Here is a 16,191-nt window from a genome sequence, read left to right as displayed (position 1 = left end):
TACTCTGAGTAGAAAGGTGTGTCTAACCTGGGCATAGCTTACATTTCACAGTAATATTCTTGTCTTTTCATGCAGTAAACTGAAAATAACGAGAGTATCTCTGTCTCTTCCGCCATGTTAAAATTTCCTTTCTAGAAACATCTGTGACTCAAATCAATCTTTGTTTACAGCAACTATAGCACTAGCTCAGCCTCAGCACATATGCACTTTGCATAGTGCCTAAGAACACCCTTTAGCTGTTTTAAAATAACTCTAAAGTGCAGCCTCATTCATGAGTTCACATTTTTGACCAATGGTTTACTACTAGAGCCCAACCAATACAGGATTTTTTAGACTGATACCGATTTTGATATTTGAGGATTTAAAAAAAAAAAAACGATACTGAAATGTCGGCCGATATTCTTTTTTTTTTTTTCAAGAAACCCATGACATAAACAAAGATTTACCCTAACATTTGTTATGTGTAGTCCTCACCAAAAAAATGAGACATAATGCAGTTTAAATACAAACTTGTTTTGTTGCCATAAATAGTACTTTGAGCAAAGGTACAACAAAATATATTAAAGTTTTGATAAATAAAAGTCAAATGTATAAAAATACATTTTTCAACCACCAATTGGCGCCGTTTAAAACATACCATCTTAGACTATGCAGTAAACTGATAGTGACCTAGAGTAAACGCTGCTGCTGAATGCATCTAGTACCACAAGACTGTCTGCAACGAGGACTTGGGATTTCACATTACACATTTTAAAGAGAAGCTAGATAACTTTGTTTGACTACCAAGTCATGTTAGATACTTGCTCAGCTCACATTTATTTACGTGTCCCCTCTGGTTTAATAATTTCCAATGAGCCGACAGACATACATTTCGCAGATATATTTACCATTGCTTCATTTATGCAGAATTATGATAAACGCTATAGTTTAACCGCGCACTAATGTTAGCAGTCTTCCACTGATAAACATGGCATTAACTAGCTTTGTGGGTAACCTCATTTAGCAACGGATAGTGTTATAACCTGCTGTAAGCAACGTTGCCAGAAAATGTTTAGAACGGAAGAGGGAGAAATGATAGGACCATTGTTTGTTTACTCACTACAACTGCTGCACTGTTTAATAAATAAACCTACAATTAAGTTTGCGACAGCTTAGCCTACACCACTCAAATACCCTAACATTTAACATAATTTTGATGTTTGACTGATGGTACGGGCTTTCACTTTACTGCAGCAAAACCAGGCTTGGCTTACATGAATGTTGTCAGGCTTATTTGGGCTTAGAGGAGAAGTGATGGCAGGAGTTTATTATTATTTGAGTAATGTATTTCACGTGACAATTATCAGCTTACCGTGAACACAGATGATCTCCATCGTGGGCTACTCTGTCCGACTCTGCTTGGGACAACCGATTGTTGTCATTCGTTGTTTTCGCACGTGTGTTGCCAACAATGGAGTTGTAGTGTGCCCTCTAGAGGACAAACTATGTAATGACAACACTCCCAGTGTCTTCTGTCTCTCCATTTCTTTAATTGTCATTTGTCAGCCATCATAACCGCCAATACCGATTTATCGGCAAGTAGCTCATATCGGCCGATAATATCGACACGCTGATATATTGGTCGGGCTCTATTACCGGTAGTTTCTGAGGTAGCTAGTAATACGTTTAACCAAAGCAACTTACAATAAGTGCATCGATCACATCACATTGCCCCATAAGCAAACATCACAATAAGGCTATAGATTAATTACCCTCAGTATCAAGCTCCTGGAATTCTGTGACAATTAAACAATATAAATGATTTTGATTTTTTTTTTTTTTTTTATGGATTGGGCAGTGGGTACTGAAATGGTGGGTTTTCAGTTTCCTGCGGAAGATGGCAAGAGATTCCGCAGTCCTGACTGAGTGAGGACGGTCGTTCCACCACCGCGGAGCAAGACCATGGCAGAGAAGAGGCGTCGTCGAGAAGAGCAGCTGCCAGGTTCCCGAAGTGAGGGGACCACCAGCTGACCAGAGGTGGTAGAGCAGAGAGCTCTGGCTGGAAGTTATCAGAGTCTGAAGGTAGGATGGGGCGGAGCCTCTTGTGGCCTGGTAGGCCAGCACCAGTGTCCTGAACTGGATGTGGGCTGCTACCGGAAGCCAGTGGAGTGAAGTAAGAAGCAGAGTGACACGAGAGTGTTTTGGGAGGTTGAATACCAGTCATGCAGCGGCATTCTGAACAAGCTGAAGCGGCCTGATGCCGCAGGCCGGTCAGCCAACCAGTAAGGTGTTGCAGTAGTCAAGAGATGACAAGTTCTTGGACCAAGAGCTGGGTTGCTTGCTGTGTGAGGCAGGGGCGGATCCTCCTGATGTTGTAGAGGAAGAATCTACAGGATTGAGTGACCACCGTAGTTCAACTGGTCGTCCAGGGTCACGCCAAAGCTTTTGGCTGCTCTGGAGGGGGATACCACAGAACCCCCCCCCCCCCCCCCCCCCAATGGTGATTGAAGCATCAATCGTTGGGGAGCTCTTAGAAGGAAAAAAGAGAAGCTCCATTTTCTCCAGGTTGAGCTTGAGATGGTTAGCGGACATCCAGGAGGTGATATCGGCTAAGCAGGCTGCAATCCATGGCTGGACCTGAGAGTTGGTGGGGGAGAATGAGAAGAACAGCTGTGTGTCATCGGCGTAGCAGTGGTAAGAAAGACCGTGGGCAGAGATAACTTGTCCGAGTGATCTAGTGTAAAGAGAGAAAAGGAGTGGACCAAGTACGGAACCTTGTGGGACCCCAGTCTGGAAAGGGCGACAAGAGGAAACCGATTCCTTCCAAGAAACCTGGTAAGCACGGTCAGACAGGTAGGACTCGAACCATGTGAGTGCAGATCCCACGAAGCCCATCCCAGCAAGGGATGAGAGGAGAATCTGGTGGTTAACATTGTCAAATGCTGCGGAGAGGTCTAGAAGTATGAGGACAGAGCTGGGCGACTTCACTCTGGCCAAGTGAAGCTCTTCTGTAACAGCGAGGAGGGTCGTCTCAGTGGAGTGGCCAGCCTTGAATCCTGACTGATTCTGATCCAGGAGATTGTTCTGGAGAAGATAAGGAGAGAGTTGGTTATAGACTGCATGTTCCAGGGTTTTAGAGAGAAATGGTAGAAGCGATACTGGATGGTAGCTACTGACATCAGCCGGGTTTTAGAGTGGGCTTTTTAACCCTCTGGAGTCTGAGGCCTGTCAGCCAGTTTTGAGGTAGTCTGACATGCCTTGACATTTTTATAAATTTCACCTATCTAAAAAACATTGATCCCAAAGTGTTACATATGCTTATATTCAGCACAAACTCAACACCAATAATCTGAGAGCAGTAAGAATTTCATTAATCTATTTTTTGTTTAAATCAACTGTAAACATACACTTTTAAAAAACCTGTTTTCAGAGGTGCTGAGATCTTGTAAAAAAAGCCACATTATAAACCTTTCTGGCCAAGACTTTTGAGCTCTGAACCTTGTAAACACAGGTGTTGGCTACACATAGGTGATTCAAGCATTCAGAAATTTCATGTGGTTTGACTACTGAATTGTTATAACTTTGGACTGACACTATTTTTTTCAAAGCCAGTGGCCTACACAATGTAAATTGATGAGGTAGGTGTCAACACACCTGTAATAGTCCCCCGCCCCACTGTCAAAGGTAATGGCCCATCAGTCTGGAATGTCATTGTGGCCTGTCATTGTGTTTGGAAAGTCAGTGTGAGTTGTAAGAAAAGAAGAGACAATAAAGGCCTTTTCACAGTTCATTGAAAATGCTGTGTTCAAACCCAAAGATACAATAGATAACAGAAGTTCAAGTTATTAGTCTCATCAGTGTAGGCTATTGTAATGCATTACTAAATGCATTACAATAGCCTGCACTGATCAGACTAATTGTCACAATAAGGGCAGTATAACCTCAATGAGTCTGATTTAGTTGGCTCCAATGATTATACCACTCTTATTTTGTATAGCACACAATATTACGCTACAGGGGCCTGATATGTTCCTCTGAACACGGCGCTGTGTGCAATCCGTCGTCATACCAGTAAAGACTTTCCCCATTCATTTTCAATGGGAAAATAAAACGGCAATTAAAAAAAACAACTAGTGAACCAACCAAACAGCAGTCAACATTATAATACATTATAATTAAAAGCTCTGCACCTTTTGCAAAAAAACAGTGATTCTCAGCCACAGACAGCAACGTGCTGACTATGTGAGGTTGTTTACCTAGCAGAATGCCAGCAATCAGGCTATGTACATTCAGCAATCACATTAATAACTCTAAACATGATCAATCACTTCGCGGAGCAAAAGATCACCGAATCCAACTATCTGCTACCGCTGTGTGCAAACCCTCCGAGCTGTAAAACTTTCCCCACTCATTTTCAATGGGAAAATAAGAGTGTCTTTTGTTGCCATAACAACAGCTAGCAGGCTAGTTTTGCTAACGACCAGCAGTAAACACAAACACTTACCAGAAACTCCTAGGATCCGTCCAATTTGACTCGAAACAGAGAGATGCGTGATTGTGCCATCTTGTAGCTCCTCGTTTTTTTTCATGTTTCTGGGACAGAAACTCGCAGAGTTCTCGAAGTGGTTTGTCAAAACTTCTGTTTTTTCCCGCATACAGGATGGCCAACTCCAGAGGGTTAAGCAGTGGCTTGACCCGTGCCCTCTTCAGGGCTGAGGGAACTATACTGGTAGACAGGGAGCTGTTGATCAAGGATGAAATGAAGGGCAGAATATCCTCAGAGATGGCCTGAAAGAGAGAGGAGGGTATGGGGTCAAGAGGACAAGTAGTACGACGGTGGAATTTTATTAGCAGAAGAACTTCAGAGTCAGATGAAGGGGAGAAGGAGGAAAAGGTGGTGGGAGAGTTCGGAGGGTGCAGGATCCAGGGTGGGAGGAGATGGGGGGAAGGAGTCACAGATGTCTTTGACCTTCTTCGCAAAGAAGGAGACAAAGTCATCAACAGATAGGGATGAGGAAGAAGTGAGAAGGCTTCTGCAGAGGGGAGAGAGAAGTAGACCGCGGAAGAGAAGGAGCGGGTGCGAAGGTTACGTCTAGCTGAGACTGGGAGCAGAGCAGAGGATTTCCAGAGAGGGTGAGATCGAGAGGCAAAGGGACAGGAAAAAGTGATTCGAGGCGTGGAGAGGTGTGACTGTGAGATAAGGAACAGAACAATCTCTTGTGAAGAGAGGGTCCAGCTGGTTGCCACCCTTGTGCGTTGCAGGGGACTCCACTAGGGTGAAGTTGAAGGACTGGAGGAGGGAGAGGAGGCCAGCAGACTGAGTAGAAGTCAGCGGAAGTCTCCTAGCAGCAGGATGGGAGTGCTGTCCTCAGGGAAGGAGCTGAGGGGGGTGTCCAGTTCATCCAGGAATGACTGCAGAGGGCCTTGTGGACGATAGTCATGTGCAGTTTACAAGGGGAAGAAACAGAAACAGCATGAAATTCAAAAGATGTGGGGGAGATAGAAGGGAGAGAGGTTACTCGGAAGCTCCATGAGGGGGAGATCAGGAAGCCAGTTCCTCCACCCCACCCCGAGGGACTGGGGGTGTAGGAGAAGGCAAAGGCAGAGGAGAGGGCAGCAGGAGTGGCTGTGTTCTCCGGCGTGATCCACGTCTCAGTGAGGGCCAGTAAGTGCAGGGACAGCATGGAGGCTTGAGCAGAGATGAAGTTGGCCTTCTGTACTGCCGATTGACAGTTCCATAGGCCACCTGAAATTACAACAGTAGCGTCAGCAGAGCACAGCGGATGGATGAGGTTAGGTTATGACTGCGAGGATGCAGAGACCACCACCTGCAAAGACTGAGAGGGGAAACTTGAACAGGAATGGGGAGATGACACACGTGAGTAGCAGGCAGGCAGCAGTTGTCTTGGCTTCCTCGTTGTTCTTCCTTGGTGAACTCGCGCAGGTAGACTCCTTTGTCTCAGTCCGACCGAGTCTTCGTCTGACGAGACCACTCCAGCTGCCGCTACAGCTGCCACTTAGTGGAAGCACTACTCCTTAAAGAGCCTTGTGACTCACAGCGCTTGCAGGTTATGGTCTGGCTACAGCCCCGCCCCCTCAGGAATCAGGGACCAGAACAAACTGGAAATCAGCTGTGGCCCAAACTGACAAACAAACAAATGCAGATCAGCAACTCAACAGCTGACGCGACAGGAATTCAAACTACCAAGTAAAATAAACTAGTGATGCTACCAGACAGAACACACAGTTATAAATCGATAAAGAAACCTAGTCAAAAGCTGAAAGAATCTACCACGAAGTAAGTAATATACGGCAACTGAGAAAACAGAGCAAAGAGAGATCGCGGCTACTCAGGCAAATAACAAGCAACAGAGAAAACAGAAATTGTGGCTACGGAAGCAAACGCGAACGAAAACAGAGTAAACAGAGCAATTTTGTGATTAGAAGTAACATTAAAGCTCTCCATATTGTTGTTCTGGTTGGCTACACTGTATTTTCAGGTGTTCACAAATGTAGCGGACCTTGCTAGCTAGCTAACAAACCGGTCATCAGTCTTGTTCCATTTAACGGTCAAGGACCCAATCTCTCCTTGGTGACAGTGGGTGGTCATATTATAGATACACAATTAAGGTGAACAGGTGTGTGGCACGTAATAGCTCGTTCTATAATCATGTATTTTAACATCGCTGGAACACTGCATTGACCAATGAGCACCCAGGACCAGAACTATCCGTTTCATAAGTTAAATTTAAATATTCAGCACGAAAAACATTGTTTTGAAAAGGTATGTGTAATGCAGGAAAAGACATTTTAATAATCCAGTAACTGTAATGTGATTACTGAAATTTGAACTGTAATGCTTTACTTTGTTATGGTGGAGAGTAGTATAATTACAGTAACATGTTCTTTTGTAACTTGTTACCAGAGGTGGGGCATTATTTGGCAAGTAACAAGTAAGTCTCAAGCCCTAACAATAAAGTACCAAGTCAAGACAGAGAAGTTACAAGAAAGTCCCAAGTCAAGGATGACCAAGTCCAATTGCTTAACCTTATGTTTCAAGTCATAAACAAGTCACTTTGCACTCTTCAACTAATTTAATGCTCTCGCATTTTTGCCTGCAAAGTAACAGTTAGTGTACTAAATTAACACAAACAGTGAATGCCTTTTAAAATGTTTATTCGAATAAACTTTAGAAATCAAAGACTGATTAAACAGCATATTTTCAAATTAACACATTATATTTTCAAACTTTCCAAACTGAAATGTTTTAAAGGGCTAACGATAACGAGCCCAAAGACTAACAAAGAATTCTTCATTTTCTCACAGATGAAACAAGTGAGAGTGAATACTGAATAACGGCTTTGACTTCTGAACACTGCATCCTAACAGTCATGCTAATAAAGCAACTTGAACTGAGTGGGTGAATGAGTGCGGCGTGTGAGTAAATGAGGTGTGTGTGGGTGAGTGAATGAGTGATTTAGTGAATAAGAATGAATGAGTAAGACAAGATTGTGCAACCACACTGAGTGTGTCGAGAGCTCATTGTTTTAAGGTTTATAGTCTAGCTAGAGCTAGGCAGACCCATACTAGCTCTTACAAGTATCTTGCTAGCGAAAGCCATTGTTTACCAAAGATTACTACACAGATCATTATACTTAATTTACCAGTCTTTGTGCAGCATAAAATCTCAAACAAAGTTGGACGTTGTTGCTTCACCATCTGTTATTTTAGTTCTGCATGTTTTACATATTGCTTTCCATTTGCTGTTTACAACAGTGTAGTCTTTCTGATGTGTATGCAACATCATCTGTGTTGATTGTAGGCTCTGCTGAAGTCCTGTGTGGGCAAGAATACCAGGAAATAGCTGCACGCTTTTTTGATAAGATACATAAATTTAACATTTTTACCTATGAAATATGTCAAAATCATTACAAGTCAAAAAGGTAAAATCCAAGTGAAGTCTAGAGTCATTGATAATAAAGTCAAAGTCAAGATTTTTCATTTTCTTGAGTTGAGTCTGAAGTCATCATAATCGTGATTAGAGTCTGATTCAATTCCAAGTCATGTGACTCGAGTCCACACCTCTGCTTGTTACCCTCAACATTGCTGCTGAGTATTTTACTTTCTAATGTATGCTTCCTGGTTAATAAGCAGGATGAACTGGCCATCCTTATCAACAGCAGACAGGATATTGCAGACTGCTCCATACTGTGCTTCACCGAAACCTGGCTGAACGCGGGCATCCTGGACTCAGCATTACACCAGGAAGGTTTCTCTCTACACTGAGCCGATCACACCGAGGTGTCACACAGGCTGAAAGGTGAAGGTGTGCATTTCTATGTTGCGGTTTACATACCTCCACAAGCAGCAGCCACTGAGGCAGCCCAGCAGCTATCAGCCCACATCATGAAAATGGAAAACTCCTACCCAGACTCAACAATACTGGTACTCTGGGATTTTAACCACATTAACTTGAAGAGGACATCGCTATGGTTTAAAGAGTAAATTCATGACCCTGCTAGGTATGATACAGCATCATCAATCAATGCTATAGCACTATTGCTTACGCCTTTCACACTGTATCTTTGGCCCGCCTTGGGCAGTCAGACCATAATCTGATCCTTCTCATCCCTGTTTACCACCAGAAACTGAAATCTGTTAAACCAATGACTAAAGTAGTTAAACAATGGTCTTCCCAAGCAATGGGTTGACTAAGGGACTGTCGGAACAATACTGATTGGTCTGTTTTCAGAGCATCATGTCATGTTCTTGATAAATATACTGATGTGGTAACTCCCTACATTAACTTCTAAAAATGTGTGTGTTCCATCTAAGTCTGTGATTACATACAGCAACAAAAAGCAATGGTTCAGTAGAAAAATTATGGGAAAATTATGGAAAAAATAAGCCCAGTATCTTTAAGGGTTAAGACAGGGAAGGCGTCAAAATATGATTTTGAGAGAGCTGTCAGAAAAGCTAAAGATAAGATTAGATTAGATTAGATTAGATTAAGTTTCAAGTTTCAAGTTTATTTAGAGCCCAATATCACTGTTTACAGTCTCAAAGGGCTTTACAGGCCACAACAGTCAAAATCAAAACAGGATGGCACCCCCTGACTTAATCCTCATGGCGGGCAAGAAAAAACTCTCCAAAAACCCAAAAGGGAAATGGGAAAGTGTGAGAAATCTTGAGAAGGACCACAGAGAGAGGAGACTCCTTCTTGGCCAGACAGGTGTGCAATAGGCGCCGCAATTACAATTGCAAGTAAATTCAGAGCACGAACAAAGGGGATGGCAATGCTGACAGGGGGATGAAAGATCAAAGGCTGCACTAAGGTCAAGCAACACAAGCAAGGAGACACAACCCTGATCAGAGGCCAGTAATAGGTCATTTGCAACCAGTGCTGTCTCTGTGTGATGATGAAGCCTAAATCCTGACTGATACATTTCATGAATGTTATTCCTATGTAGGTATGAGCATAACTGCTGTGCTACGGCCTTTTCTAGGATCTTGGAGATAAAGGGGAGGTTAGATATTGGCCTATAGTTGGACAACAAACAGGGGTCGAGGTCAGGTTTTTTAATTAGAGGTTTGAAAACTGCTACTTTAAAGGATCTAGGTACGTAACCAGTGCTAAGGCAGGAATTGATTATTGTTAGAAGAGGTTTGATGACTACTGGTAGTACCTGTTTGAGGAAACGTGTAGGTAAGGGATCTAATACACAAGTTGGTGATTTTGATGAAGAAATTAGTGAGGTTAATTCGGTCGTTTGAAGGGGAGTAAAACATTCTAATCGCTGATCTGATATAGTTATATTGTTATCTAAAGTGTTAGTTATCAAATTATCTGATTTTAAATTTATAGTCTGAATTGTTTGCCTGATATTTTCAATTTTGCTATTGAAAAAATTCATGAAGGGGTCGCCACTGAATATTGATGGTGTGCCTGTTTCCGAGGTGCTCTTATTCCCAGTTAGTTTTGATACAATATTAAATAAAAATCTAGGATTATTTTTGTTGTCTTCTATTAGGGTGGAAAGATGCATTGATCTAGCAGCACTAAGAGCTTTTCTATAGCTCAGGAGGCTCTCCTTCCATGCTAACTGGAATACTGCCAATTTAGTTTGGTGCCATTTACGTTCTAATTTTTGAGTGGTAAATTTTAAGGTGCGTGTGTAGATTAGATTAGATTCAACTTTATTGTCATTGTACAGAGTACAGGTACAAAGCCAATGAAATGCAGTAGCATCTTAACAGAAGTGCAAAAGCATAGTATTATTTACAGAGAAGTGCAGGTATAACTGAATACTACAGCATAAGTGATGCTATACCTTACAGTATGTACAGCATTATAGACAGTGGTGAGCAATATATACAGATATACATATACATTAATACATTAATTATGTTATACATTGACATGAAGCTGACAGAGTAGGAAAGGGGAGTGTATATGTATGGGTTGTATGTACATATAGACAATATTTACAGTAAGTTGTATGTACAGTGTAAATAGGGTAATCTGAACAACATGAGAGGTTCAGCCAGTGCAAAAAAAAGCAGTGCAAATATGAAAGTACTGAGACAGTGCAGTAATGATGCAGCTTAGCGCTGCGGTGTGGAGTTCAGCAGGGTCAAAGCCTCATGAAAGAAGCTCTTCCTGAGCCGGCTGGTGAGGGAGCGGAAACTCTTGTAATGCCTGCCAGATGGGAGGAGGGTAAAAAGTCCATAGTTAGGGTGGGATGCATCCTTGATGATGCTTTTCGCCCTGCCCAGGCAGCGTTTAATGCAAATGTTCTCAATGGTGATCCATTGGGCAGTTTTCACCACCCACTGGAGTGCTTTATGGTCTGCTGCGGAGCATCTGCCACACCACACTGAGAGTTGGTGAGTATGCTCTCAATAGTACAGCGGTAAAAGCCCACCAGTGTCCTGGACCACAGATGAGCTTTCCTAAGGCTCCGCAGGAAATATAGCCGCTGTTGTGCCTTTTTGATGAGGATGGAGGAGTTCAGGGACCATGTGAGATTGTCAGAGATGTGGACGCCAAGGAGTTTGAAGCTAGGTACATGCTCCACTACAGCTCAACTGATGTAGATGGGGGCATGTGCTTTGCTCCTAGCACGCCTGAAGTCCACAATGATCTCCTTGGTCTTCTGGGTGTTAAGGGCCAGATTGTTGTCAGCACACCACGCAGCCAGGTTCTCGACCTCGTCACTGTAGGCCGTCTCGTCGTCCTCTCTGATCGGGCCTACCACCGTGGTGTTGTCTGCAAACTTGATTATGGTGTTGGAACCATGGACAGGGACGCAGTCGTAGGTGAGGAGGGAGTATGGGAGAGGGCTCAGCACACAGCCTTGTGGCACGCCAGTGTTCAGGGTGAGAGTGGAAGAGGAGAGGTGATCTAACTTAATAGACTGGGGTCTGTTAGTCAGAAAGTCCAGAGTCCAGTTGCAAAGGGATGTGCTAATACTAAGCTGGCTAAGCTTGGAGATCAGCTTGGAGGGAATCACCGTGTTGAATGCTGAGCTGAAGTCAATGAACAGCATTCTGACGTAAAAGTTGGGACTGTCTAGGTTGGTCAGAACAGAGTGGAGTGCCATGGAGATGGCGTCCTCTGCTGACGTGTTGGTGCAGTAGGCAAATTGATGGGGATTCAGGGTAGAGGGCAAACAGGATTTGAGATGCGTTAGAACCAGTCTCTCAAAGCACTTTTCAATGATGGGGGTGAGTGCCACTGGCCGGAAGTTATTCAAGGCCATAGCAGTGGAGTGCTTTGGCACTGGCACGATGGTGGCAGTCTTGAAGCTTGTGGGGACAACTTCCTGGGCCAGGAACAGATTGAAAATGTCCGTGAAGACCCTAGCCAGCTGCCCTGCACAGACTCTGAGCACACAGCCAAGTATTCCATCTGGACCAGCTGCCTTCCGTACATTCACCCTGCTCAGGTTGGTGCAAACATTAGAGCTGGAAAGTGAGAGAGGCAGTTCACCAGGAGGGAGATCCGCTTTGAGGGTGACCTCCTTGTTTTCCTGGTCAAAGCGAGCGTAGAAGTGGTTGAGTTCATCAGGGAGGGAGGCAGAGCTGGATGGGGGCACAGTACTGGGTGGTTTGTGGTCTGTGATGGTCTATATGCCCTGCCACACGCGCTGGGGGTCCGAGGAGTTGAAGTGCTCCTCAATATTTTGTTTGTATATATGTTTAGCTTGGGAGATTCCCCTCCTCAAGTTGGCCCTGGCTGAGCTGTAGCCTCCTGGTCTCCAGACCTAAAGGCTGCATCTTTGGGTTTGAGCAGGAGGTGAACCTCTCTGTTCATCAAGGGTTTCTGATTGGGGAAAGCTTTTATTTGTTTTTGTGTTGTCACTCTGTCCACACACTTGTTGATGTGATCCAAGACAGAGTTGGAATATGGGTCAATGTTAGTCTGAGAGTCTGTGGTGGCATGGGCAGCAAACATACTCTAGTCTGTGTGCTGGAATTGGTGCTGAAGAGCAAAGTCAGCACCCTCCAACCAGATCTTGACGGTCCTCATTGTGGGTTTCAAACGTTTAATGACTGGGCTGTACTTGGGAAGCAGGAACAATGAAGGATAATCAGACTGTCCCAGGTGGGGGAGGGGAGTGGCTTTGTAGGCATCGGCCACATTTGTGTAGACATGATCCAAGGTTTTATGTCCCCTTGTGATGCATGAGACATTTTGATAGAACAGTGGAAGCACAGTACGCAGGTTGCAGTGACTGGAGTCCCAGCAACAATAAAGGCCCCGTCTGGATGCAGTGATTGCAGTTTGCTAATAGTGGCACTGAGGTCTCTCATGGCCACTTTTGCATTAGCATCCTGTGGTACATAAACTGCGCCAGCAATGATGCAAGAAAACTCTTGTGGTAGATAAAAAGGTCTGCACTTAATAATCAGGTATTCCAGATCAGCAGAGGAATAAGTGTTAGCAATGGTAGAGTCAGTGCACCATGATTTATTCACATAGATGCATAAACCACCACCCCTGCTTTTACCTGTTGCTACTGCAGCTCTGTCAGCCCTGAAGACCGTACGCCCCTCCAATTCCACCACGTTGTTTGGGACATCATTGTTTAGCCATGTTTCCATAAAAAACATGAAGTTGCAGTCCATAAGCCTTCTCTGTGTGAGGGTCCAAGTCCTTAGTTCATCCAGCTTGTTCGCTAGAGACCGTACATTAGCGAGGAAGATGCTAGGTAACACTGGTCGGTGCGGATTTAGCCTTAGCCTAGCATGCAGACCTCCACGCTTCCCCTGTCTTTGTTTACGGTCTCGACACCGCCGCTGGACACTTCCGGGTGAGTTGTCCACCCGACCACAGTGTCCTTTCTAACTCCATTGGTAGTTCGTCAAAGTTGAATGGATAGTCCAAAACTACGTAGGTGCACCGATAGTTAATATCCAAAAGAGTCTGCTGCATGTGAAGTTTGCGTAGCTGAATCGGGCAAACACGTAGGAGACAACCAGATCAATTAACACTGTTTTGCTAAATCTGGTAAGACACTGAGCCTCGCGATGTGCACACAATGCCGTCTTAGGTCAAAACTTAGGTCAAAGCTAACTACAAGTGCAAATTGGAAAACAAACTTAAGGCCACTGACAGCAGGGGTGTATGGCAAGGCCTTAAACAGATCACTAAGTATAAAACCACTGTTTCAGTAGTCAATGATGACACCAAGCTGCCTGACAGTCTCAATGAATTCCATTGTCGCTTTGATAATCAAAGCCTAACAACACACCCAACAGTGGCCAGCTTTTTGTCATAAGGGAGTATGAGGTGAGCAACCTGCTGCGAAGACAGAACAGCAGGAAAGCAGCAGGCCCTGATCTTGTATCCTCTGCCATCCTAAAATGTTGTGCAGGTGAACTTCTTACGGTCTTCACTGATATTTTTAACAGGTCTCTTAAGGAATGCCAAGTTCCTGCATGTTTTAAGTCAGCTGTCATAATCCCTGTGCCTAAGACATCCAATATCAGTTTCCTGAATGATTAGAGACCTGTCGCATTTATATCTTTAATAATGAAAATCTTTGAGCACCTGATATGTAAACACCTATCCAACGTGATCAGCTTGGACCCCTACCAGTTTGCATACAGGGCAAATAGGTCTGTAGAGGATGCTGTGTCCCTCTGTCTCCATTCCATCCTTCAGCACTTGGAAGCTCCTTCCACATGCATGGGTTCTCTTTGTGGACTACAGCTTTGCTTTTATGAATGTATACGATCTTACCTTCAAAACTTTTTGATAACTTATGGCAACTAGGAGTCAATAACTTTATGTCATAGGATTTTAGACTTTCTACACTATGGAACACAGGTAGTCAAAATAAACAACAGACTCTAAAACCCAATACATAAACACTGGTGCCCCTCAGGGTTGCGCACTATCACCTATCCTATATTCATTGTACATAAACGACTGTATTGTACATTGCGACTCTGTTAAAATGTTCAGATTTGCTGACAGTGGTGGGGCTGATCTCATTTGGCAAAGAACCAGCCTACAGAAATGAGGTCTTGTCTCTGATCAAATGGTGCTCTCTCCACAACTTGAAACTAAAGAACTGGTGGCCAACTTTCAAAGAGATGGAAAAGCTCTCCCGCCACTGACCATCAATGGTCTGGAGGTAGAGATTGTTGTTCTGAGAAACTTGAAACTATCTGCTCCTCTCTGAAATGGGATGACAACTCGATCTGCTTCCGCAAAAAAGCCCACCAAAGACTCCTTTTCCTGTACTAGCTCAAAGAGTTTGATCTTACATTCACGGATGTATGAAATGTTTTATGGGGTGGGGATTATGTGTTATGCATTTTTATTTCTTATTATGTGTTATGTTTTATGGGGTGGGGATTATGTATTATATTTATTTCTTATTATGTGATTGTTTGTTGTCTTGTCATAAGCACACTGAGACAAATTCCTAACAACTAAGTTGTATGGCAATAAAGTATTGAATCTTGAATCTGACCATCTGGGGAGTCTTGCTTGCAGGTTTCCCCTTTCACTTTACTGGTCTTAATGAATCTCCCATATACTTATCCAGCAAGCTAAACCCCTCCATATAATGAATGAGGACCATGATGCAATGTTGAGAGGGTTTTTATAGATGAACAGTGTGAAACTGAAAATACAAATACATACACTGATAAGTATCACATACATAAATTTCAGGTAAATATGGTAACATTTACAGGTACAACAATTGCTGTAACTACCTTATAGGTCAAGAGGACAAAGCACAGTGAAATGGCAATCTATACAGGTGAGTATACAGGTAAGTATTAACTGAAATTAACCATTGTCCGTAAAAACAACTTGAAATACTGTAAAAGCGTGAGGTAATATACTGTACATTCAACAGAACCTGACAGAATGCTATCAAATATACACAACACAACCCACATTTCACTATAAAGATGTACTCAAACTAAAGATGGATAATAACAGGTTTACTTGCAGGGAATGCCATCTAAAGGGACAACAATAGAGGATTGCAAAGGATTTTCCCTGGATACAGGCTACAACATGCTCTGCCATTGCTCCCATTGCACTTACTTCCTCGGTACTCTCACTTCCTGTCACACACTTCCTGGCACAGTGACATCTATGGAAACAACCAGCAGGGGTCACCAAAAGAACCAAAGCAATAACTGAGTTTGTATATGAGTTTATGAGTTTATATGAGTTTATATATGAGTATATATATCTGAATGTGTCAGTAGCGGCTGGTGACCAAATTTTTTGGTGAAGCAACACCGCAACCCCCCATGTATTTGACTACTAAGTGAAGTAACAACCTGGCAAGGACACAAGTAAACATACAAAACTTCTCTCTTACCTTGTAGATCAATTCTGCCCCCCTAGTCTTCTTGGCAAAGTTGTCAATCACTCTGTCATACCAACAGGGATTACGCTCCAAGGATTTAACTATTTTCCTTTCTATTGAAAGAAACGCCAAGTTTCGGTATCACTCCTGTCCCATGTTTTCAAACGTTTTAGACATGAAAAGCTTCTCTCCACGCCAGCAGATGTCACACCTATTGTTGCAATAAAGCACATCAGTTTATAGACCTGTGGCATTACCTTGTCAAGCTCATTCTGTTTAAAAAATGCAATGAGGTGACAAAGCTTTTCTTTGCAGCTGTGAAGAACCCTGTCTGAGTGCAGAACTTGCAACTCTGCCTTTAACCTGT

The 16,191-nt window shown here is 43.3% G+C and overlaps 1 pseudogene; it reads right to left on the bottom strand.

The window, feature by feature from the left end:
• Positions 1-8,222, bottom strand: part of LOC115812343 (uncharacterized) — a 95,297-nt pseudogene extending 87,075 nt beyond the window's left edge.
• Between the last annotated feature and the right edge of the window lie 7,969 nt (positions 8,223-16,191).

This window comes from Chanos chanos, chromosome 5, assembly GCF_902362185.1.
Source record: "Chanos chanos chromosome 5, fChaCha1.1, whole genome shotgun sequence".
Taxonomy (NCBI): Eukaryota; Metazoa; Chordata; class Actinopteri; order Gonorynchiformes; family Chanidae; genus Chanos; species Chanos chanos.
The sequence above is the reverse complement of the archived record's forward strand: the minus strand, read 5'-3'. Positions and strand labels throughout refer to the sequence as shown.